Source organism: Pecten maximus, chromosome 8, assembly GCF_902652985.1.
Source record: "Pecten maximus chromosome 8, xPecMax1.1, whole genome shotgun sequence".
NCBI lineage: Eukaryota > Metazoa > Mollusca > Bivalvia > Pectinida > Pectinidae > Pecten > Pecten maximus.
Genome location: NC_047022.1, coordinates 26,121,565 through 26,146,898, shown reverse-complemented (window position 1 = coordinate 26,146,898; position 25,334 = coordinate 26,121,565). Strand labels below are relative to the sequence as shown.

General features: G+C 37.4%; 1 protein-coding gene across 1 annotated transcript in view; it reads right to left on the bottom strand.

Annotated features, from left to right (window-relative positions):
* LOC117332996 overlaps positions 1-19,443 on the bottom strand; it is a 41,929-nt gene extending 22,486 nt beyond the window's left edge. Inside the window, exons 1-2 of the mRNA XM_033892102.1 lie at positions 19,389-19,443; positions 1,059-1,121 (exon numbers count right to left, since the gene is read on the bottom strand). The gene's annotated coding sequence lies outside the window, so the exon portion shown is untranslated. The remainder of the gene's footprint in view (positions 1-1,058; positions 1,122-19,388) is intronic.
* Between the last annotated feature and the right edge of the window lie 5,891 nt (positions 19,444-25,334).

The following is a 25,334-nucleotide window of genomic DNA, read 5'->3' as shown; positions in this document are numbered from 1 at the left end:
TACTGACGTCATAATGTATGAATGTTGCTTTCAGATCATCATTTAACAGAATTATCACAAAGTTTCGCTAAAATTATAATTTAAAGATAAAGCTTATTTAGCTATCCGATGTCAGAGTTTGCACTCGTCTATGGCGAGAATGTATCAACACTATACACATCCGTGGCTGTAGTCGTTTACAGACAGAGTGGTCCTTTTTTGGTATTTTAGAAAAATCTAGAAATCGGAGATGTTCATAAATAAAACGCCACTGTAACACAGGGCAATGCCTATTCCACACTGATGAATAATGTATATGTAAATAATAATTTATCACGTGTTGTGATATCAAAATAATGTTAAATCGAAGAATACATTATACTATAGATAAACATGACGTGATTAGGTTTCCCTTAATATTTAGACTATGCGTGTACTATTCTTTTATTGCAAAGGATGGTTTCTCAAATGATTGTAGGGAAACACAAATATTCAAATAAATTATCATTTAGTAACATGGAAGTATAATATTATTTTCGTGTTTAGGTCCATCAAAACTTCGCCTCAAATCTATCAAATAATTCGATAAATACATTTCGCAATCATATTACATTAATATGATAAAAAAAAAGCATGGAAATCGAAAAGCGTTTCATTGTCAACCAGGAGCTTGTTGATAGAAGATCACGAAGCATCAGATAAACCGAGTCCTTTGATGAAGCAATGGGCTCCTGCGTGTAAGTGTGGTGATTTCTTTCTTAAAAAAAGTTCGTTGACGGCGGTGATATGAGTTAGACCGCAATGCTATTACCAAATGTATAAAATTTAACCTGTATAGTACGAGAAATCTGCTTTTGTACAGAAGTTTTGTACGTTCAAGTTCGAAAGCGATCATAAATAGAGATAGAATATAATATAAAAAGAGCAGCAGATCTTCCGACATAATCGGAGGATCACGTGAAGGCAAGGAAAGACAATGCAATGACTAGCATCATTAACATACTACAACGGCGCTCACAATTTAAGGACCATATGAAACATAAAAAAAACATGCAAATCACGATAAAGAGTATACAGACCGTTTGAAGTAACATATGTGAGGCATAGACACAGGTACAGTGTCAGCAACATCCTTGAAGTTCCTATAAAACAATTAAGATATGTATTAATATTAAATAGAGATATTCATGATTTTGGCAATGATAGTATGTCATGGTCAAACATCAAAAGCCAATAAAACAATATACACAAATTCCATTCATATCTATCCCTCCGCGTGTGGTATAATTATCCCTCCGCGTGTGGTATGTACCTATTTATCCCTCCGCGTGTGGTATGTACCTATTTATCCCTCCGCGTGTGGTATGTACCTATTTATCCCTCCGCGTGTGGTATGTACCTATTTATCCCTCCGCGTGTGGTATGTTCCTATTTATCCCTCCGCGTGTGGTATGTACCTATTTATCCCTCCGCGTGTGGTATGTACCTATTTATCCCTGCGCGTGTGGTATGAACCTATTTATCCCTGCGCGTGTCGTATGTACATATTTATTCCCTCCTCGTGCGGTATGTACATTGTTCGAAACTAAAGTAGCATACCGTTCAGCCTCATACTGACGTACGATGGTCATTACAGACTCATTGGGTTATAACCATTTCCATTGCCCAGTATGAGCTCTGACTTGCTGCAGTCAATGATGTCTGATGGTTCCGCTACCATGGTTTCGTTGTCATGGCCCCTGTTCTTATATTGAGGATGTGACACGGTCTAAATGTTAAAAATATTTACATTAATGCTCACCCTCAAACGCAACGTACATCAAGTTATTTTTTTCTTTTTTTCCCCTCAACTTTTGTAAGTCATTCTTTTGTTTGTGAAAACGTCAGATTTCTATTGTTCAGCTTATATATTAAAAACAAGGTTATTATAAGGCTAAAATTACACGCCTTCATTCGAATTATTACTAATATTGTCATTATCGCGAATCAGGCAGTAAAAGGAACCAACCGAGCAGTCAAAGCCGTCATTCTCCTTAACATCAGTGAATCGATGAAATAATAAGTACAAGAGACCAGGTGTTTCTGGAGATCTCCAACACATCGTCTACCTGTACGTCAATCCAAGTAATGATAGGTCTTAGATTGGAGACAAGGTGTACAATTATATATCAAAAGTCGTCATCAAAAATAAATATATTATGTCCCCACGATGACCATGATAGAGGCCATATAGCGTTCAAGTTTCTGTAAATACCAAGAACTGTAAATTAGAGATTAACAGCTTGGGCTCTGTGTGTTTACCCCAGCAAATTATACTGCTGCCAGGTGATACAGGGACAAAGAATAGTAAGAGGTCCTTAGAAACGTAAATTACTAGATGAAATATCAAATCAATGTATAATTATCTCAATAAATCTAAATCTAACTGATCTGCCAGGTCGAAAACCATTTAAGTGTCTGTTTTACTAGGTGTCGTGTCGTTTTTATGTTGTTTGTTCGCGCTCGAAAGAAAAGATTAATATTTAGATAACGTGCATATACCAATGTACCGTTTACATTCAATGATGATAAAGTTTTATTATACATGACTGTCGTGAGGGCAAGCTTGTTGGACCAAATACAAACAACGATAAAGACAACACAGAGACTAGTTTGAATTGAAATTGCCGTTTATTATATATAAACGACGGACTTGAAAATATGAATTATCAAGTCAAAACATTTGGTCCTAGGTGTGGTTAAAATCATGAAGTAGCAATGATAATACTTGTAGTAGTGATTTAATAATAAAGTATTGTGATTTAAGATATGTGTTGTTAATTTGACTTGCTTGGATTAATTTCCCAGTAAATGAATCTGATTAAGTTGTATTTTTACAAGCGTCGTGATATCATGTGCAGTCACTAATCGATAAAGTTGAAATTGTATTCCTTCATATTCTTATTAGATTGGTGATGCTAGGCCTCAGACACCAGCAGTCAAAGGACGTAAATATGGTTTAACCCTCCATGCTTTACATAAACGTACACATAACTGTATAACAGAACTCCCTCATTTGCATTTTGATTACAAACGGAACGAGTGCCATCAAGAAGAGAGAATAGCTAGCTCAGAATCCTGGGTGTGGTTTCGTGTGTCAAGTCAGCTTATGTAGGCGAAATTAAATTAATTTTTTGTGACATAACAATATTTATACATGAATATGGTATAAACACTAGCTCTCATTTCGTATCAGATTAAGGACATAAGCTTAGACGTTTTCTGTTAGTGAGACTAGCTTCATCATTAATGCATGGAATTGAAACAACTATCATTTCTTATGGGTAGACAAATAATTGTTTCTTTAATATGACTTCATCAGTTGACGCCAGGTCCATAAATAGGTGTAATATGCAGTAAGATATACATAGAAGATATGATTGCTGTATTCATGGTAGGCATGGGAAGTCACCTGGTTTCATCTCCTGGAAATATTTATCGAAGGCACCAGCAATAATATAAGAGGCCGATTGATCAGACATTTTTATGTCTTTTTTTTCGCAGAAAATTTGGAACAGTCGTAAACGACTTTGTGCAAGAAAATGCTCAATTATGTGTCTTGTAAAGTGACATTATACATTATATTTATCTGACATGTTTTACTGTATTTCGCTAAGGTAACATTAAAAGCATATCTCAAAGTACAATGCTAACAGTTGTCTGCAATTTACAAATACAATGCTTGTCAACATACGCTAAACGTTTCGTAATACATTAATGAACTGCATCAATTTCATTAAATCGATCATTTCTTCAGCCTCGACATATCGTGTTAGAAAAAGCTCTCGTTTCGTATTCATGGAAGAATTGTATATTTACATTATGTTTTAACATTTGCATTACGTAAACGTTACAGACTTGTGTAGAGATAGTTGGTATGTTAGAATGTTAGATTAGGGGGTATTAATCTTACTCTCAGTATCAGATCGCTTCTCTGTATTCATAAATAAAATTATTATATAACAGTGGTTAAAAAGAGGTATGATAAATCTTAAATTGGATTACATGTTTACACAGTGTCGTTTGTTTTTAAGTTTGTATTTTAACAGTGCTACCCTTACATGTCGGTTCTTTTTACATAAACTATCCAGACATAGATAGTATGTCAGCGTGTAAATTCACTCGTCAATAGACCGTTGAATGAATCAAGCAACACTACCATGTTTCTAATTGAAATATATGCGTATATTGTACAGGAGGTATGGATACAGAAGGACGCTGGTTACCGTGATGAACCCTATGTTACATATATATTGTACAGGAGGTATGGATACAGAAGGACGCTGGTTACCGTGATGAACCCTATGTTACATATATATTGTATAGGAGGTATGGATACAGAAGGACGCTGGTTACCGTGATGAACCCTATGTTACATATCACTGGAATCACTGGATGACATCGACATAAGTCTTATTTGACTTCTTTGATGTATCTTGGCGTTTTCCCACAACTAATGTTTGTCCTTCGCGACTTCGTTCCGGTTGCACACACACTGAAATCGCAAAACTGTATATATACACTTTAAAAGTTCTAAAATACATAATGTATACTCAGAGTATAGTGTCGAAGTTGGGCATAAAAACTGGGGTATATGTCCTTAATGAGAAAGGTAGACGTTACGACTGTAATACATTTATCGGTTAGCTGATAGTCCATATATAGCTCTACTATACTTATATAGTATACACAGTTTGTGGAATACTTATGTCATAGTTTCCTAGTTGAGCTGGATTGGAACTCGCACATTCTACATGTACTTGTTGTGTTTTTGCTGATATTACTATTCCAGGTTAGTTGAACGAGGGTTCAAATTTCAGGGGGTAGTTACGCCAGTGCTTGTTTAACCTGTCCTTAACGCTATTTACTGACGGGGCTGAAACCACACATTCTGGTAGCGAGTTCCAGTTTAACACAACCCTGTTGCTGAAGTAGTTTAGGGTTTTCTGCCCTTTACATGTTTTTTTTAATAACTTCTTTGAGTGGCCACGGGTAGCGCCGTATTCGCACAGTGTGAAGAGTTTACCCTTTTCCAAGTTTTCCATGTTGTTGAGAATTTTATAGACCTGCAGCATGTCCGTTCTTTCCCTTCGATATTCAATGGTTGGTAGTCCCAGTAATCGTAGTCTTTCCTGGTATGGTTTATCTTTTAGGGATGGCACTCGTTTGGTGAATCTACGTTGAATGTTCTCAATTGCCCTTTTGTCCTTGATGTACATAGGTGACCAGATGACGGAAGCATATTCCAGGTGGGGTCTTACCAAAGATTTATATAATTGGACGAACATGTCTTTGCTCATATAAGTAAAACTTCTGAAAATTATCCCAACTATTTGATTGGTTTTTTTTTCACTGTTTTTTGGACATGAACCGAAAAGTTTAAGTTCTCGTCTATTATGACGCCTAGATCTTTCTCACTTGTTTTTTTTCTATGTTGAAGGTGTTGTTGAGTTGGGTGAGGGTGTAGTTTGTAGTCATTTGCTTAGATCCTAACTCCGGGTGTTTACATTTTTCAACGTTAAGCTTCATCAACCAATTTTCTGTCCATTGACACATTTTGTCTATGCTGATTTGTAGATTGAGTTGTTTTTTCCGTGTTGAGTTTTTGGTGTATAATTTGGAGTCATCAGCAAATAGCTTGGTAGTACATTTCAACAGGTCTGGCAGATCATTTATGTATATTAGGAAGAGGATTGGCCCTATTACACTTCCTTGGGGGACACCGCTTAGGACTGGTAAGCTTTCCGATTTTACATCATTTATGACGACTTGTTGAGTTAGATCTGTAAGGTATTCAGCAATCCATTTTAGCAGTTTTTCTGTGATACCGTAGTGTTCCATTTTGTGGAGTAGAAGTCTGTGGCAAACCTTATCGAAGGCTTTACTGAAATCCATGTATATTACATCAATGTTGTTTCCCTCGTCCAGCAGTTTGGCCCAGTCGTCCATTGTCTCAAGGAGTTGTGTTGTGCACGATTTCTTTTGTCTGAATCCATGTTGGTGTGAACTGAAAAGGTTATTTGTTTCCATGTGTTGTAGGATAGAGTCTCTAATGATTCGTTGCATAATTTTGCACGGCACGGATGTAAGGCTGATTGGTCTGTAGTTGCCAGGCTCATTTCTTGATCCTTTTTTATGTATAGATGTGACATGAGCATGTCTCCAGTCAGATGGGAGAGTACTTTGGTCTAAAGACTTGTTAACTATCAAGTTAAGTGATTCTTTTAGTTCGTTTATTGTTTCTTTGATGAATCTGGGGTGTATGTTGTCTGGTCCTGCAGCTTTATTTGGTTTTAACTTGTTAACTGCCTTTACTGTCTTTTCTTCTGTTATTTCAACACTGTTTAGTAAGCCATTTTTCTGTCCTGTTTCTAAGTGCTGGTGGAGGATTGTTTGTATCTTTCACAAAGACTGTTGCAAAGAATCTGACCATGGTATCAGCTGTTCCTTTATCATTCTGGGTAAGTATTCCGTTTTCATTCTTAACTTGCTGGATACACGATTTTGTTTTTGTCTTTGGCCTAACATGCTTCCAAAATAGTTTAGGATCAGTTTTTATTTTCTCTACTAGGTCTCTTTCAAGGTTGTATTCTGAAGTCCTTTTATTCTTAGTTGTCTGGTTTCTGGCTTCCTTATAGGCTTCCCAGTTGTCTTGGGTACTACAATGTAGGTACTTTGCCATTTCCTTGACTTTGTGATCATAGACTGACGTGTTTGCTGGTCTAAATTGGATCTGTGCTTAGCATTCACCTTGTGTACGGGTATGTGCTTGTCAATAATCGTAGATAATATCTCTACAAGGCATTCCCATGCTTGATGCACATCCTGTTTAGCTGCTAGCTCCTCTACGTCTATGTTTTTTTAATTCATTACGGATGGCATGATAGTCTCCTTTGTGAAAGTTCTTGCGTTCCAGGTTGTTCGGGCTTGTAGGAGGGTCAAAGTAACAGTTGTAGTTGAATTGTAGAGTGATGTGGTCACTGGGTCCAGGACTTTCTTTGTATTGTAGGTTACTGATCATGTTCTCTTCATTGGTAAAGATAAGGTCCAGGACAGATAGTGTTTGGTTCTGTCTAAATCTTGTTGGTTCGGTGACATGCTGGTACCAGAAGTTGTCCTCTATTTTCCCAGGCATACCGTGGCTGGGTGGTTGACTCCTACTGTTGATGTTGCATTCCAGTCAATTTCCTTGAAATTAAAATCTCCTAGGACTAGTTTGTGTGTACAGGTTGAGTTCTGGATTTCTTCCAAGAGCTCAGATAACTCTGTGTTATTTTGTTTTGTACTGTTTGGGCTGCGATAGATACAACACAAGAGAAGCGTGTCGTTTCCACGAAGCTTGATCTTACAGGATACATATTCCTTGAAGTCTGTGTTTAGATTGGTATTTTCTACAACTAGCCCCTTTTGATGGTATATGGCGATTCCACGACAATGGTCGGTTGTGCCAAAAATGGAGTCGTAGCCTTCCAGTTGGTAGTTTTCTGGTATGAAGTCTATTGTTGAAGATTTTGGTAGAATTTCCGTAATGCAGATAATGTCGATGTTATTTCTTGTTACAGATTCGAGAAGTTCTGTTCTTTTTGTTCGGGTTAAAGTGTCTGTATTTGTGTAGAAACAGCGTTTACTTTGCCTCTGTGCCGATTTACTGTTAAAAACGTTAAAACAACCATCCTATAAGTTCGTTGTTTGCGGTTCACCGCTGTAAATCAGTGTTGACTCAGAGTCGTCCATTGCGTCAAATATATATTGTATAGGATGCATGGATACATATGATAGACACTACTTGCCATGATAACATCGAATTGATTTACAGCCTAAGTCGTCCGTTACATATCGGAGTCGTGATCAAGGTTCTGAAACCACTCAAGTTAGCGAAACGAGAAAAAGATAAACAGTAACTTAAAGGAATTACTTGGTACGAGCGCAGTATAATTTTCTATTGGTTTTACGATATATCAGCCGACGTAATAACTCTTTCTGGTGTTTGGGAATGGTTTCTTTCACAATTTTCTATCTTATACCAGACTTCTACCAATCAGTTCTTATCGCTCGGGGAAAGAGTTCGAGACTGTTTCTTAACAATGATGTATGTAATATTTACTATCCGTTAGTTATACTCAATATAAATTCTGCATGATTCAATTATGCTTTTCTATTAATGCAAATATTAAACAGGAAGCAATATTTATTGAAAAAGATATTTGCAATCTTTAATCTCCAATATTAATACAAAAAACGCTCAAAGGTTAGTGTTACGGCCGAATATCGAACAGTTCAATGCATTGGTCACGTGATGATTCGAGGGCATTGTCAGTAATGAGATCTTGTTCACATAAATGCTTACTTCAAGCGTAAAAACGATAAGACGTTATACTGCCTTATCAATATTTGACAAATTACTATAGACGTTTTTGTTTAGTCCAGTCCTGAAGTTTTAATCACATTCGAAGATATCCGCCGACATTGTTTCTCTCACGCAATGTCCCTGTAAAGCCGATATTGATTAGCCTGTCGCGTATCCTCTCAATATTCATTGCTATGTCTTCAAAGATTATTATTTTGTTATGACTTTCTGATCAATTAATTAGTCTCTTTGATATCGTTGTAGTGTTTATTAGATTTGAAATATCAGATTATATTTCATCGCTATTTCCTTTCAATCATTTCACGTCGATGAATTTTGTCTGTATAACAACATTTTATATCATATCCTTTTGAAAGAAACTATTCTCCAAAATAGGAAAAGAAAACGTTTGAAATGCTTTGTGTCTTGATTTTAATCGATCTTCTAAAATATTGTAACCATTACTGAACTCATCAGTAAAAGGCCTGAACCGGTCCGGTAGACAACCCGTGACTTTACAAGCTGACATCACGCTATTGTTTACTATATTATGGAAGACTGTCTCCATTTGTTTTCTAAATAAAGAAATTGAACGGTGTTTGAAAGAGATTTTAAACATTGATGTCATTTAATTTTAGTCTTTTTTAACATTAAAAGTTAAGTGTAAAAATGAACGCATTTTCCGCTTAACAAAAATATAACTTGAAATTGTTTCAAATATAAAATAAAAATATTTAAATCAAACGTTATTGGATTAAAATGAATGATATGAAGACAAACATTATAAAGTTGTCAGAAGTTCTCAAGAATCTCAATGCAAACATTGATATGATGAACAGTTCTGATTTTTTTTCTGAAAATTAGAATAAAAATTAATCAACATCAATTTCAGACAATACTCACTATTATCTAATTTGATTTACGCTAGATATAATGCAGTTTTAAGTTGTGCCTAGAAAACCTATCGTCGCCGGTTGGTATATTTTGGTGAGCAATAGAACATATCCGATCGATGTTATTTTTATCTCAATGTTGATTCAGAGTCGGAGAGGTGAGTACATATTATGTATATGGTCGTTATATACCAGGCAGAAACGCTTAACTAATATGTTTAACTTGTAGCTAACTACAGGTAACATATCAAAATAGCTAACTACAGGTAACTTATTAAAAAAGCAAACTAAAGGTAACATATTAAAATAGCAAAATACAGGTAACAAATATAAGTAGCTAACTTCAGGTATCATATAAAAATAGCAAACTATCGGTAACATATTAAGGTAGCTAACTACAGGTAACATATCAAGGTAGCTAACTACAGGTAACATATCAAGGTAGCTAACTACAGGTAACATATCAAGGTAGCTAACAACAGATAACATATCAAGGTAGCTAATTACAGGTAACATATCAAGGTAGCTAACTACAGATAACATATCAAGGTAGCTAACTTCAGGTAACATATCAAGGTAGCGAACTACAGGTAACATATCAAGGTAGCTAACTACAAGTAACATATCAAGGTAGCTAACTACAGATAACATATCAAGGTAGCTAATTACAGGTAACATATCAAGGTAGCTAACTACAGGTAATATATCAAAGCAGCTAACTACAGGTAACATATCAAGGTAGATTAGTACAGGTAAAATATCAAAGTAGCTAACTACAAGTTACATATTAAGGTAGTTTATTACAGGTAACATATATATAAGTAGCTAAATAAACCTTGACTTTATTACGTTTCCTCTGTTTTGATGATGTAACCTTCACATTGATATCACTTCCCTGTGTCGTACGTACGCAAAGTATTTGAATTATGATCCGGTTCATCCTTCAGTTAATTTTCACTTTTTGAACAATTAGCAAATAACTAAGATGTTAAGACACATATAGCTTACGTGGTTACGTGCTGTAAATCTTAAGGCGAGAATGGCAACACGATTGATAACGACTTTAAAGACATCGACGCTGATATAATATCTTTGAAGACGTCTTGTGAGGTAATGGTGCATTACGGCAAGGACAAGTCACTTAAAACAGATATAAACGACGTTTAGAAAAAATAAATAAAGTCACAAGAAATGTTTTTTTAATTTGTGTTAATGGATTAGTCGTCTAACGGTGAAATCATTTCCGCTTTGGCACTCTAGAAAGACCATGGCTACAGCCATTATTTTGCTCGTGCTGGAAGATTGAGTGACAAACCTTTTCGGATGATTACATTTATCATTCAACATTACACAAGTGTAGAAGTCCTGCTTAGAAAGTCCAAAAGAATATCTGTCTGAAAAAGAACATGTCGGCCCATTACGAGACTAGAGGAATTCCTAATATAACTTACGGAGCAACTGCTTCTTTAAGAATTCTTTTTTTATTTCCAATTCACGACGTCTAACATACACTGTTTTAACACTAAGCTAAATAACAAGGCTCGTGAAAGTATCGCGTGATTTCTAATCTATGTGAAAATCACTCCGAGTGAAGACAACACACGTGCCCCTGACATATTGCTCTTAACCTCTTAATGTTGATGACGCATTAAACACGGAGTTGGTAAAGAGGCCGCAAAGAAACGATAAATCTATACCCTTCAGAGACTAGTTTTCCTTTCTAGCCGCCGATTCTTCGCCCGTTCAGTTTGCAGTCACCTTTTTTCGGACATAGTCGTTTACGTTTTCTTTTGAAGTAATAACCCATATACAGATTGTAGTACAATACCCCTATGTTTGAGGAATTAGTAAGTTCAGTCATTAAATATACTAGACTCCTACATAAAGATATTTGATCTTTGACAAATTTCAAATCTCTTTTTTTTACTCGATACACTATAAAATATCATGAAGCGATGTACAGGACTGTATTTGGGGCTGAACTTGGAATAGTGCAGTACGAAATTAGTTTGCTTGAGAAATCAACGTACATTAAATCTCATTATCATGACAAGAGGTCGGAGATACAACAACAATAACATGTCAGCATGACGACCTTGTTTACTCCTTCACTATTTAGATAAGATGTTTACAGGAAGTTGCTAACTACAATGCAGTATGCCACGTATTAACACTTGAATGGATTCCTGCTCAACAAATATAATTTTGTTTTGTTACCTTCTCCAAAACAAAATCATATATCAGAACGACAGATTTACGTGGACAACACATTTCATTCTTGATATATGGAATCGTCATACGAGGGCGGATTGATATGTTGTGAGCCTCATATTGAAGGTTTTGAATTTTGCCGGACATATTGTATTATTTTTCTACATAATCCCCTTCAGTAACTATACACTTTTGCCAGCGGTGTTTAAGGACATCAATGCCACTTTCATAGAACTCCTTTCTTGGCTATTCAGAAAGTCATCCATTGCATGTATGACTTCATCATCGGACTGAAAGTGGGTGCCTGAAATAGCTGTTTTCAATTTTGGAAATAGAAGTTTGATGGATCGAGATCAGGCGAATAAGGTGGATGCTCAATCAATTTAAAGCCACAATCGTGAATGGCAGCCATGGTAATGACAGACTTGTGGACAGGAGCATTGTCCTGATGGAATAATACACATTTAGTGAGCTTTTCGCGGCACTTAAGTTTAATATTTTCCCGTAACTGTCTCAGAATTGAGGCATAGTATGTGCCATTGATTGTTTGTCCCTTTAGGAGATAATCTATCAGCAGAATACAACCTGCATCCCAGAAAACCAATGCCATAACCTTCCCAGCTGATGGAACAGTATTTGCCTTCTTTGGCAGGGGAGAGCAAGGGTTCTTTCGGGGTAACATAATTAAGCCTTGTTTCATCCATAGAGACAAATATCTGAAGGAAGTTGGCGGGATCTTCCTCAAAATGGTTTAGATTATCACGCGGTAATGGGCGCCAGGCGTGCTTCTGATCAACCGTCTGAGGTCTTGGTACCCATCGGGTCGATCTTGAATTGAATGTACTCTTTCGTGTGAAATGCCAACTCTACTGGCTATATATCTTTCTGTGACTCGTCTGTCAGTCATATCAATATCATGAACTTTATTGACCATTTCTGGTGTTGCTGGGGTTGTCCTCAAGGCTCTGTCGGCCGCGCCTAATTCCGCCACCCACCTTTTTACTGCAGCATATGAAGGGGTGTTTCCCTAGTGTTGCTACCATATCATTATGGGTATCCTTAGGAGTGCTACCTCGTCGATATAAACTTACCAAATGAGGCCAGTCCTTGGGTACACGACCCTTTATAGTCAGAGAATAGTGGGACTTTAAAAGAACATCCTTGAGTACCTCCTTCCAAACGAGGCTCACAATATATCAATCTTCCTTCGTATATCAGCACACCAGTATCGTCTCAAGATAATAATGATAAAACGATTATGTTTCCGGCGATTTTATTTGAGGAATAATGTTTTTATTTGTATCGTTTACTGGTGTATAAAATGCATTTTTGCTTACAGATATTTCAACTGGCGCACGTGAAATATCTGTAAAAAATGCAGATGACACACCAGTAAACGATACAAAACAAGAATCATTACTTCTTTTTACATTTTAATCTGTGTTTTTATTTAGTGTCATTCTTCCTTCGGCGTTCTACGAATAGATGTTACAGCCGGACAATTAATGGAGTCGCTAAACAGCTGGTTCCAATTTGGCGGGAAAGGTTGTCAACTACAGATATATAGCTCCACAGTAACAACGTTTTTTATTCGTAAGATAATTCAAACATGATATGTTTTCATTGCTATATTTTATTTAATCCTATAATATTGAATGGGGTGTCGAGACAGTTGGGTGAGTTTTGTTGTGGCCCTCCTTAGGAATCAAGAGGTAAACGTCAAAGTGAGTCAAGGTCATATGTTATATATATATTAAAATTGTCTGGTATATTTTTGAATCGGTATGACGCAGTTTCATTAAAGAGTCATGCATATATAAAATGCCCGCCTAACAACGTAACAGGAAGTATGTATATACACATTAACGGAAGTATATGAAAACCGGAAGTTGAAAGATAAACACTGCGAGGGATATCGGTGAGAACCTGAATGATATTTATTTGCATGCAAGCCAATATAGTCTATCATAAAAATACCCAAAATAGCATAGTGTGACGCCAACCGGATATCTCCATGTGTCAAACAGATATCATACTATATAAACACTGAACTTCAAGTACTGCTATTCAATTGACGTCACTTAGAAATCAATCTTCAATTAATTGGCACTAATGCTGGCTTAAACTAAAATAGATAAATATCATAATTACTTCATGGAAGTTGTGGTATGTCAATATATTTCACCTGCAAATGTTTCTAAAAATCCGAAAAAAATGCATTGTTAAAACGTTCATTGTTAAAAGCCAGAACAAAACAAGCAGGATCATGTACCAACAAAGAAACAAGAATCAGGTTTTACCAGGAGCACACGCTTTTGTCGATATTTCATTTCGGTAGTTTTTAATATGCTTGGTTTAGTAAATTATTTGAATGTTAATTTAGAGAAATAACGATTTCCCGAAAAACGTGATACAGTAGCTTTTGAGTGAGTGATCTCCTAACTACTATTCTACATTACATGGCTTATGATAAAGAGCTGAGGCATGTGATTCTATTATATTCTAAGAGCTTATCAGAGCAAGAATCGGTGACTATGAAAGATATCCAAAAGATACATAGAATAGTGATGATGCGTTTTTTGTATTTGTTCTTTTTGGGGTTTTTTTGGAGTTTTGGTTTAGTTTTCGTTTTTATTATTATTAAAGCGACCTTCGATTGGCCATGTCGATCCAATATACTCTTAAGAAATAGAAGTTAAGGACGATACAGACATCAACCCAAGTCGCTTCGAGGTTTACTTACAAGGTAACCAACAGGGACCGCTGGATGTAAACTGATAATGTAAACTGATAATGTAAGCTGATAATGTAAACTGATAATGTAAGCTGATAATGTAAACTGATAATGTAAGCTGATAATGTAAGCTGTATCAACACAGTGATTTCAATTTTCCTTATTGTTTATATTCACTTTCTAAACAGTGATACGTCTGCCTCCCCTGTCTACAGTGTTAATAGGGGCCGCGGTGGCCGAGTGGTTAAGGTGTGCCGACACTTTATCACTAGCCCTCCATCTCTGGGTTGCGAGTTCGAAACCTACGTGGGGCAGTTGCCAGGTACTGACCGTAGGCCGGTGGTTTTTCTCCGAGTACTCCGGCTTTCCTCCACCTCCAAAACCTGGCACGTCCTTAAATGACCCTGGCTATTAATAGGACGTTAAACAAAAACAAACCAAACAGTGTTAATATGCTCTATTCGATTTGATATTCAAGGAGGTGTTGACTGCTGACTGAAAACTAATAACACAGGGTTTCAAGAAATGTGGATGGAAGAAGTTTCCATGTTCGACACAATGTTCGACACCATGATAGCATTTGCAAAAATCAATTTCCTGGTGTGATATGAAATGTGTCCTTAGCCTTCCGGAACACATGGTCTGATAAGTTCCTTGTTTTACGATGTCGTGTTTTACCGATCGTTGTTGAAATTAGATACACATGCATTTATCATATTCTTGCTCAATGATAAAACAAATATTTTCAAGACCAACTCTTACTTCTTCCGTTTTTCGTTTTTACCTTTAAAATTAAAGTTTGGAAATGTTTATTTCGGATCGCCTTGCCATCCTAGACGTGTCATAATAGGAGAGCTCACAAGTATATTTATTGGACAGTAGTACGGGACTACTGGCATTGGAAGCCCTTGATTTTTAATCAGTATTCACTCATTCAACATTTATCGCCTTTAAAAGGGTAACACAAAAACATACAAGATATAAGTACATGTACTCCTCAATATAATTTCAATAAGCCGTTACAAGTGCTCTTCTACGACTCGTTAGTGATTCTAGAGACATCATACAGCTGTTCTGTCCTTCTAGGACTCGTCAGTGATATTAGAGACAGCATACAGCTGTTCTGTCCTTCTACGACTCGTTAGTGATTCTAGAGACATCATACAGCTGTTCTGCTCTTCTACGACTCGTTAGTGATTCTAGAGACATCATACAGCTGTTCTGCTCTTCTACGACTCGTTAGTGATTCTAGAGACATCATACAGCTGTTCTGTCCTTCTACGACTCGTTAGTGATGTTAGGGACATCATACAGCTGTTCTGCTCTTCTACGACTCGTTAGTGATTCTAGAGACATCATACAGCTGTTCTGTCCTTCTACGACTCGTTAGTGATATTGGAGACAGCATACAGCTGTTCCGTCCTTCTAGGACTCGATAGTGATATTGGAGACAGCATACAGCTTCTCCGTCCTTCTACGACTCGTTAGTGATATTAGAGACATCATACAGCTGTTCCGTCCTTCTACGACTCGTTAGTGATTCTAGAGACATCATACAGCTGTTCCTTCTTCTAGGACTCGTTAGTGATATTAGATACATCATACAGCTGTTCCGTCCTTCTACGATTCGTTAGTGATATTAGAGACATCATACAGCTTTTCCGTCCTTCTAGGAATCGTAAGTGATATTAGAGACATCAGCTGTTCCGTCCTTCTAGCACTCGTTAGTGATATTAGAGACAGCATACAGCTGTTCTGTCCTTCTAGGACTCGTTAGTAATTCTAGGGACATCATACAGCTGTTCTGTCCTTCTACGACTCGTTAGTGATATTAGAGACATCATACAGCTGTTCTGTCCTTCTACGACTCGTTAGTGATATTGGAGACAGCATACAGCTGTTCCGTCCTTCTAGAACTCGATAGTGATATTGGAGACAGCATACAGCTGTTCCGTCCTTCTACGACTCGTTAGTGATATTAGAGACATCATACAGCTGTTCCGTCCTTCTACGACTCGTTAGTGATTCTAGAGACATCATAAAGCTGTTCCTTCTTCTAGGACTCGTTAGTGATATTAGATACATCATACAGCTGTTCCGTCCTTCTACGATTCGTTAGTGATATTAGAGACATCATACAGCTTTTCCGTCCTTCTAGGAATCGTAAGTGATATTAGAGACATCAGCTGTTCCGTCCTTCTAGCACTCGTTAGTGATATTAGAGACAGCATACAGCTGTTCTGTCCTTCTAGGACTCGTTAGTAATTCTAGGGACATCATACAGCTGTTCTGTCCTTCTACGACTCGTTAGTGATATTAGAGACATCATACAGCTGTTCCGTCCTTCTAGGACTCGTTAGTGATATTAGAGACATGATACAGCTGTTCTGTCCTTCTACGACTCGTTAGTGATATTAGAGACATCACACAGTTGTTCCGTCCTTCTACGACTCGTTAGTGATATTAGACATCATACAGCTGTTCCGTCCTTCTAGGACTCGTTAGTGACATTAGATACATCATACAGCTGTTCCGTCCTTCTAGGACTCGTTAATGATATTAGAGACATCAAACAGCTGTTCCGTCCTTCTACGACTCGTTAGTGATATTAGAGATATCAGCTGTTCCGTCCCTCTAGGACTCGTTAGTGATGTTAGGGACATCATACAGCTGTTCCGTCCTTCTAGGACTCGTTAGTGATTCTAGAGACATCATACAGCTGTTCCGTCCTTCTAGGACTCGTTAGTGAAATTAGAGACACCATACAGCTGTTCCGTCCTTCTACGACTCGTTAGTGATATTAGAGACACCATACAGCTGTTCCGTCCTTCTACGACTCGTTAGTGATATTTGACATCATACAGCTGTTCCGTCCTTCTAGGACTCGTTAGTGACATTAGATACATCATACAGCTGTTCCGTCCTTCTAGGACTCGTTAGTGACATTAGATACATCATACAGCTGTTTGTCCTTCTAAGACTAGTTAGTAATGTTAGGAACATTATACTGCTGTTCCGTCCTTCTAGGACTCGTTAGTGATATTAGAGACATCGTACTGCTGTTCCGTCCTTCTAGGACTCGTTAGTGATTCTAGAGACGCGAGATGCGTAGTTGACTTCCTGATCAGACAAAAGCAACCTAAGGCCGGGTCGGATTGTTATTCTAAGTGATTAATTAGATTTCGTTGATAGTTTATATCGTAGTTTACATGAAGTCTTGTAAATAAATCATTCGTAAGAACTGATGTAGTAAGTGTATGTATGTAGCTTTGTGGTTATTGATGTCATAAATGACATTGGTGCAACAGTCGCGATAGAAAGCTTCAGGTGTGTAAAACAAAATTAATGTGACCATCGGAAGCCATACTTAATATCAGATCGGGGGTAAACTCAAACTTGAACGGCTTATTGGTGCTTAAAGCATAGTAGAATGCGCAAGTCTAATAACGCCCACAGGGTTTTCTGTTCATCTAAGAAAATGACGCGAATGAAAGGGCGTATATATGTTGAAACTTGTTTGATAAATTATCAAATATTATCGAGTGACAGAAAAGGTGGTGTAGATCACACCCTGCCCACCTCCTGTCTACTCTCGATCTGAGTGGGAACGTCATCATACTAACATCTGCTGCCATCGCGCCGTTACCTATTAATTTGTGATCTTATTATTATAAATCACATGCACTGTATTTCTAGTTGCAGTTGTTTTACGTGTGGCTTGTGAATGGAATTGTTACGTAATCCCTAAAGGAAACACGATTAGTACGTTACCACTGGTTTGTGGTGACCGGACAACAGTGTAGGACTTTGGCATTATAGTAAACACCAATCACCTGTCATACGATAACGTCACTACCATTGTATTTGCTAAATGCTACAGAACTCTTGCCGGTGCAGTCATAAAAAATATCCCACGTTTCAGTGAAAACCTCTCTCGGTGGCAATACAATGTCACGTAATCGATACGTCAATAATATCTCTGATTTAGGTGGAAGGCAAATGGTGTCTCGAGTGTTTCTCACTGCTTATACACTGTAGCGAGTTTCATAAACGGGAACAAAGAATTTAATGGAGATGTGCAAATTGCAAATAAATGAATGAAATAGATAAATAGATAAATTAATAGTTGCTTATGAGGAAATTCAGTCTAGGTCCTTCCTCGCGAGACAAACTTTCGTTAACCTAAATACAGTTAAAGCGTGGATAGGTATAACGCCACAATTATGTATCTGTTCAAATATATACCACTTCATCGTTATGTAAGTCACAATGGGGAATAACACTAAATGTTAATTGGAATGTATACTGACGGCAAATCGGAAGTTAATTAAATGTATTCACGATTATAACAATTCAAATTCCATTAATTCAATAAATTATGACACGAACCACAGTGCTTTTAGATTCAGTTAAGGTTGTTTTGTCAATCTAAACAAATTTTCTTAATTTATTACAAGTGTCACTTGGATATGTACTTTGTTATTTGGTACTACCATCTATGGAAGTTTACAAGTTAAGTATTACTTTAACGCAATGGTTAAAGGTGAAACATAGCTGACACCGTATACACTTCTTCTGACGAAAATGCATAAAATGTCACCCACATGATAAAAACATTATAACACCAACAAATGTCACCAATAGTATACAAATATATCTAACACAAGTTAATGTCACCACAGTATATAACAATATCTAATTAGCACCAGAAAATGACAAAACAGAAACAAAAAAAGCGCTCCAATAATGACCGCTTATAAGACTGAAAGTAAAATACAAAATATGCAGGGGAAACACGATAGAACTTCTTCGGGAAGTAAAGATTGATTAACTTTAATATCAATAGAAAAAAATAGAAACTCAAATTTTTGGAAGGTGGTAATCAGAAAAACTAGGAACTTTAGGTATTGTTTAAAATATACAACCTTTTCTTGATATCAAACGATCATAATTAACTCTTTGTCGGAGATGTAGCACATGTTTAAAATGATTTAAAAGATCGTCACTGTGATCCTCAGTACGTATGTAAGCCATAAATCTTAGAAAGAGAGAGAGCTGAAATCATCAAACTGGATGTTTTCTTAATGAGGAATAATTCAAATCAATCCATCTCAAAATGTTAAAAGGACATGATGTTGCTACCCGATTGTGAAAGGCCTCTCAGTATGAAGAAATGAAATCTTACCTCTGCCGAGTGGTGCAGAAATCCTTCACGCCAGTGTGATACAAGTGTATACCGATGGTGTTTAAATATTGGCCTCATTACTTATGTCCATTCAGTAAGTAGCGACAGCAGAAAACAACCAATCAGAATCCTTTTGACCCGCTGCCGCACGTGAGCGTTGACGCCAAAACTCAAGCTCGTCACAGCAGTCATAGCTGGCACAATGACCGGTCAGCACAAAAGGAGTCCCTGCTCACATATGTATTGACAATTAATGTACACTTCAACCTACGATATGATGTCAGTGCTGTCTTTGTTTACATCAATACTGATGCGATAACCACAATCGATTTCTGCTACGCATACTATTATTGACTGATTATCAATAAATCGGAACTATATTTGCTTTGCTAAACGGCCTATGTGAAAAACATCGAAATTGAAACTGATTTTCAAAAAATTAAGAGTTATGAAAATCAACTATATAAATAGCGATACACTGACGTATTGGCTCTATACGAAACACTGACATATTGGCTATATACGACACACTTACGTGTTGGCTATATACAACACACTCACGTGTTGGCTATCGACACACTGACGTGTTGGCTATATACGACACACTTACGTGTTGGTTCTATACGACACACTGACGTGTTGGCTATATACGACACACTGACGTGTTGGCTATATACGACACACTGACGTGTTGGCTATATACGACACACTGACGTGTTGGTTCTATACGACACATTCACGTTTTGGCTATATACGACACACTGACGTGTTGGCTATATACGACACACTGACGTGTTGGCTATATACGACACACTGACGTGTTGGCTATATACGACACACTGACGTGTTGGCTATATACGACACGCTGACGTGTTGGCTATCGACAAACTGACGTGTTGGCTATATACAACACACTGACGTGTTGGCTATATACGACACACTCACGCGTGGGCTATATACGACACACTGACGTGTTGGCTATATACGACACACTGACGTGTTAGCTATATACGACACACTCATGTGTTGGCTATATACGACACACTGACGTGTTGGCTATAAACGACACATCGACGTGTTGGCTTTATACGACACACTGACGTGTTGGCTATATACGACACACTGACGTGTTGGCTATATACGACACACTGACGTGTTGGCTATATACGACACACTGACGTGTTGGCTATATACGACACATTCACGTGTTGGCTATATACGACACATTCACGTTTTGGCTATATACGACACACTCACGTGTTGGCTATATACGACACACTGATGTGTTGGTTATATACGACACACTCACATGTTGAGTATACGACACACTCACGTGTTATCAGAACTGCTTATACTTCACCAAACACGAGTGTTATTACACTTATACTTCACCAACCGCTAGTGTTTTCAGAACCGCTTATGTTGATAAAAGGACCGCTTATGTTACACAAAATGTTAGTGGTATCCGATTGTAGGCGTTTTATGTTCAATATGAATATTCAAATTCTTTGGCGAACTGTCTGAATTCTATTGGCAAGTGTTGGTTCTATACGACACATTCACGTTTTGGCTATATACGACACACTGACGTGTTGGCTATATACGACACACTGACGTGTTGGCTATATACGACACACTGACGTGTTGGCTATATACGACACACTGACGTGTTGGCTATATACGACACGCTGACGTGTTGGCTATCGACAAACTGACGTGTTGGCTATATACAACACACTGACGTGTTGGCTATATACGACACACTCACGCGTGGGCTATATACGACACACTGACGTGTTGGCTATATACGACACACTGACGTGTTAGCTATATACGACACACTCATGTGTTGGCTATATACGACACACTGACGTGTTGGCTATAAACGACACATCGACGTGTTGGCTTTATACGACACACTGACGTGTTGGCTATATACGACACACTGACGTGTTGGCTATATACGACACACTGACGTGTTGGCTATATACGACACACTGACGTGTTGGCTATATACGACACATTCACGTGTTGGCTATATACGACACATTCACGTTTTGGCTATATACGACACACTCACGTGTTGGCTATATACGACACACTGATGTGTTGGTTATATACGACACACTCACATGTTGAGTATACGACACACTCACGTGTTATCAGAACTGCTTATACTTCACCAAACACGAGTGTTATTACACTTATACTTCACCAACCGCTAGTGTTTTCAGAACCGCTTATGTTGATAAAAGGACCGCTTATGTTACACAAAATGTTAGTGGTATCCGATTGTAGGCGTTTTATGTTCAATATGAATATTCAAATTCTTTGGCGAACTGTCTGAATTCTATTGGCAAGTGTTTTGGATCATTATCTAATTTTACTTACAGGAATTCCCTGTCTAGCAAAAGCCTATAGCCACAACTTTCCAAGGCCTGTCCGGGATATACTTGTAGGTGTTTGTATTAAGGTTTTCTCCCTTATGGAATTTCCGGAGTCTTGGAATCTGCTACGACGTTACTGTGCATGCTAATTGATAAGTCATTCCAGGCTAGAACAAGACTTGACACTCTTTCGTTTAACAACCCCTCCCCATGTGATCTGGATGTATCTTCTTTAGGATTACATTACACGTCCATGGGAATAAGTCAAACTCGGTGATTTTGATCGGTGTTAAGGCCATCCCAACTCGATCACACTATATCGTTCCTGAAGTGTTATATCATTTGAGGTTTCTCTGTGAAATGTCTCCTATTTCTGCACTGTAACTGAAAAGTCCTTTATTACTCGATATATTTCGTTGTCGAAATGATCTTCAACATATGTTTGAATGTAGACTCGTAATAGGGCGTCCTTGCAAGCTCTACACTCAAGTTTTATTTCTAAAGACGCAAGGTGGCGCTTGTTTCAAGGGTTCCAGGGTAGTAGATTCCGACTCGACCACAAACGTTTGTCTGTTTGTCTAACGTGTACTGATTAAATCGTGACTAAATACGGCAACAAACTTTTTGAAACGTTTTGATATTTCTGTCATGTTCCTCAACATTACATCCTCAAACTGGTATATCGTCTATATCGGTTTCCATATATCACTGGAATGTCGACTGCTCCGAAATTGAAACACCTCCTGCGTAATCTTATTACGAAACGGCACCTTGTTATAACAGAATTTGCTCGAGTTCATGTTGAATGCATGGCGTCCTGCCAGTACCCAATTAGTACATTATCGAATTTGAATATCATGCGTTTTGTATACGCGGTATGATATCCACTTTATTATACAGTTGATAGTATTATCTCTTTATTGCAGCGTTCTTGTCTTTAAGGCCCAAACAACAAGCTCGTTTTCCTGTAGGCTTCGCCACTGTCAGCTGATCCAGTCAGTTGGTTGGTCTACTTTTCTGATGGCTGTGTTTTACGTCATCCGATGCATCACTAAGACCGAAAGCGCAACCTGACATTTCTAAGCGGGCTGAAGTTAGCAGCGGATTCGTTATTCGTTATTTGGGATTCGAATAACGAATCCGCTGCAACTGCCAGCAGCGGATTAGACATTCGCTGCTAACTTCAGCCTGCTACATTTCAAGGATGATTTAACACTGGCCGGATGTATTGAGCTATAGTGTTCACCTCTTGATACACACCAGTACTGTTGTATAACCCGTGGATACAGTTGATCCAGGTGTTAGTTTTAATGGTATTAGTACTTTGACATTGTAAAGATTTAGGAATTTTCTTTGTAATATGTTAACAATCAAATCCTCTTCTGTTTAGTGGAGTTTTCTTCATTATAACAAGCGGTTCCTTTTTTAAGACCACACACTGCTGTTGCTTTATCAATGTGGTCGCTTCCCCAAAGCTCAACACCTTTACCTTTTGCATTGTGCGTATCACTTACCGTCCTATTACGGATAAGTTTCACATTTCACATGTGAAATTCCAAATTAACATTGTCTCTCTATCGACTAACATTTGTGTAATATATTATAAATCGAGTAGACGACAGTGTTCTTTAAATTTGTTTCTATCTTATCCCAATCCCCTGTAATTGCCATGGCTTCCAATGAGGTCGAGAAAGGCGCTACATTGTTTTTCTCTTCTACTTCTTGCACGACAATGGTTGTCGTACGGTCGATTTCCGTCTGTTGTAGTTCAATATTGTATTCAAATTGAAGCCTTACGGCTCATTAGTATGTACATAGAAACATCAATTTCAACAACATTTATACAACATGTAAGTTAGGAGATGGACAAAATGGGCGTAACTGGTGAGAGGTATACAGTAACATTCATTTCAACAGAATATATACAATTTATAAGAGTAGTCAGAGGATAGACAAAGCAATAGGTAAAACTGGAGATAAGTACATAAACAATTTGAAAAAAACAGTTAGGGGATGGGCCAAACAAAACGTATGATTGGAGATAAACACAAACAAATATGATATTGATCTATACCAATGGTTAGAATCTCAACCGTGTTAACCAGCTTGAATGCAAATACTTTCCAAGATTACATAGATCTTTTTTATTACGTACAGAAAGCATTTGGGTAAGCTTGAATAAAGAAGGGCGGTTTCAGTAATACTTTTTATGAGCCTTTTACGAATATCAACATACGGTTGACAAATATGAATCGAATTGAACTCATCCTATAATTTGTTTTGGTTACAATAACGACATACCCTATTCGCCCTTGTGATATTACGATACTGACCTTCGTTTATAAAAAGCTTATGCGGTGAATATCGTAATTTCGAAATAAGTTTACGATACACATCAGGAATAAACATTGCTAGGTAAAATTGCAATGTAAATCTCTCTACATAATAGTTATATAAATAACATTTAGATGACCTTTCAACAAATTGATTTCTTGCTTGAATAAAAACATTCATCATACTGTGTTTAAAGCAATGTACAAATACTCGTTCATTATCAACATAATGAGTTAACTCCGACCACCAAAACCAAAAGGCATGCAACAACATTGACAACGCCTGGCAATTACAATTTAGATCATTACAATCCCCCTTGTCTTCATCAACTAGCTTTAAAACAATATGGTAAATCTAACTCTGTGCTCCATTTTATACGTAATTTAATGCTAAGATTTACGGGTGATTGTATATCACAGGGCGATATGTGAACATGAACTCGGGCATGTTTCATTCCAATGACGAACACATGTGGAGGTGTTAGCACAGAGTCAAAGGATAAAGTTCAGTAATATTGGATGACGTCATTGATTAACATAGCAAATGTTATTACCAGAGCATACGGGATCTTTTTCACGGTTTCAGCTCTGACAACACGCTGTGTTCTTTATAAAAACGAACGTAGGTTACTTTAAGAGGTTACGATTTTTGTACGTTTCTATATATGATATAAGTTTATTAGTAGAACATGTACTACTACACAATACAGCATTATTGTTACTGTAACAAAGGTCGCTAGTGACGTCTGTTCCGTCAGTATGAATAGGTTTAAGTTATGTTATTGTTAGTGATCTATACGCTGTCACAGCGATCGATGTATGACAAGCAGAAAATGTATATGATTTATAACATGTTGTTAGTATTCATGGAATCATAGTACTGGCCATTACACTTAATTTGTGTGTAGGAGGTCTTGTCAACATCCCGAACTCGCCAATCCTGAATCAACCACTCTCCGACCACTAACGGAAGTGGACATCTCAGCAACACCACAGGTGTCTGCATCTGGTGAGTATTTATAGAAAAAAATATCAGCCCCTACTCCTACTACTAGTATATCAACAGGTGTAACACTTGAAAAGTCGGTTGATGGGCGATCGCTCGATCTCCTAATTTAGTTCAATCCGCCTAAAATATCAAACGCATAAGAATTTCAATAACTTATTCTGTTGTACGTTTGACCATGATTTAAAGATAAGAAATGGACTTAAAGCGGCCGTGCTAG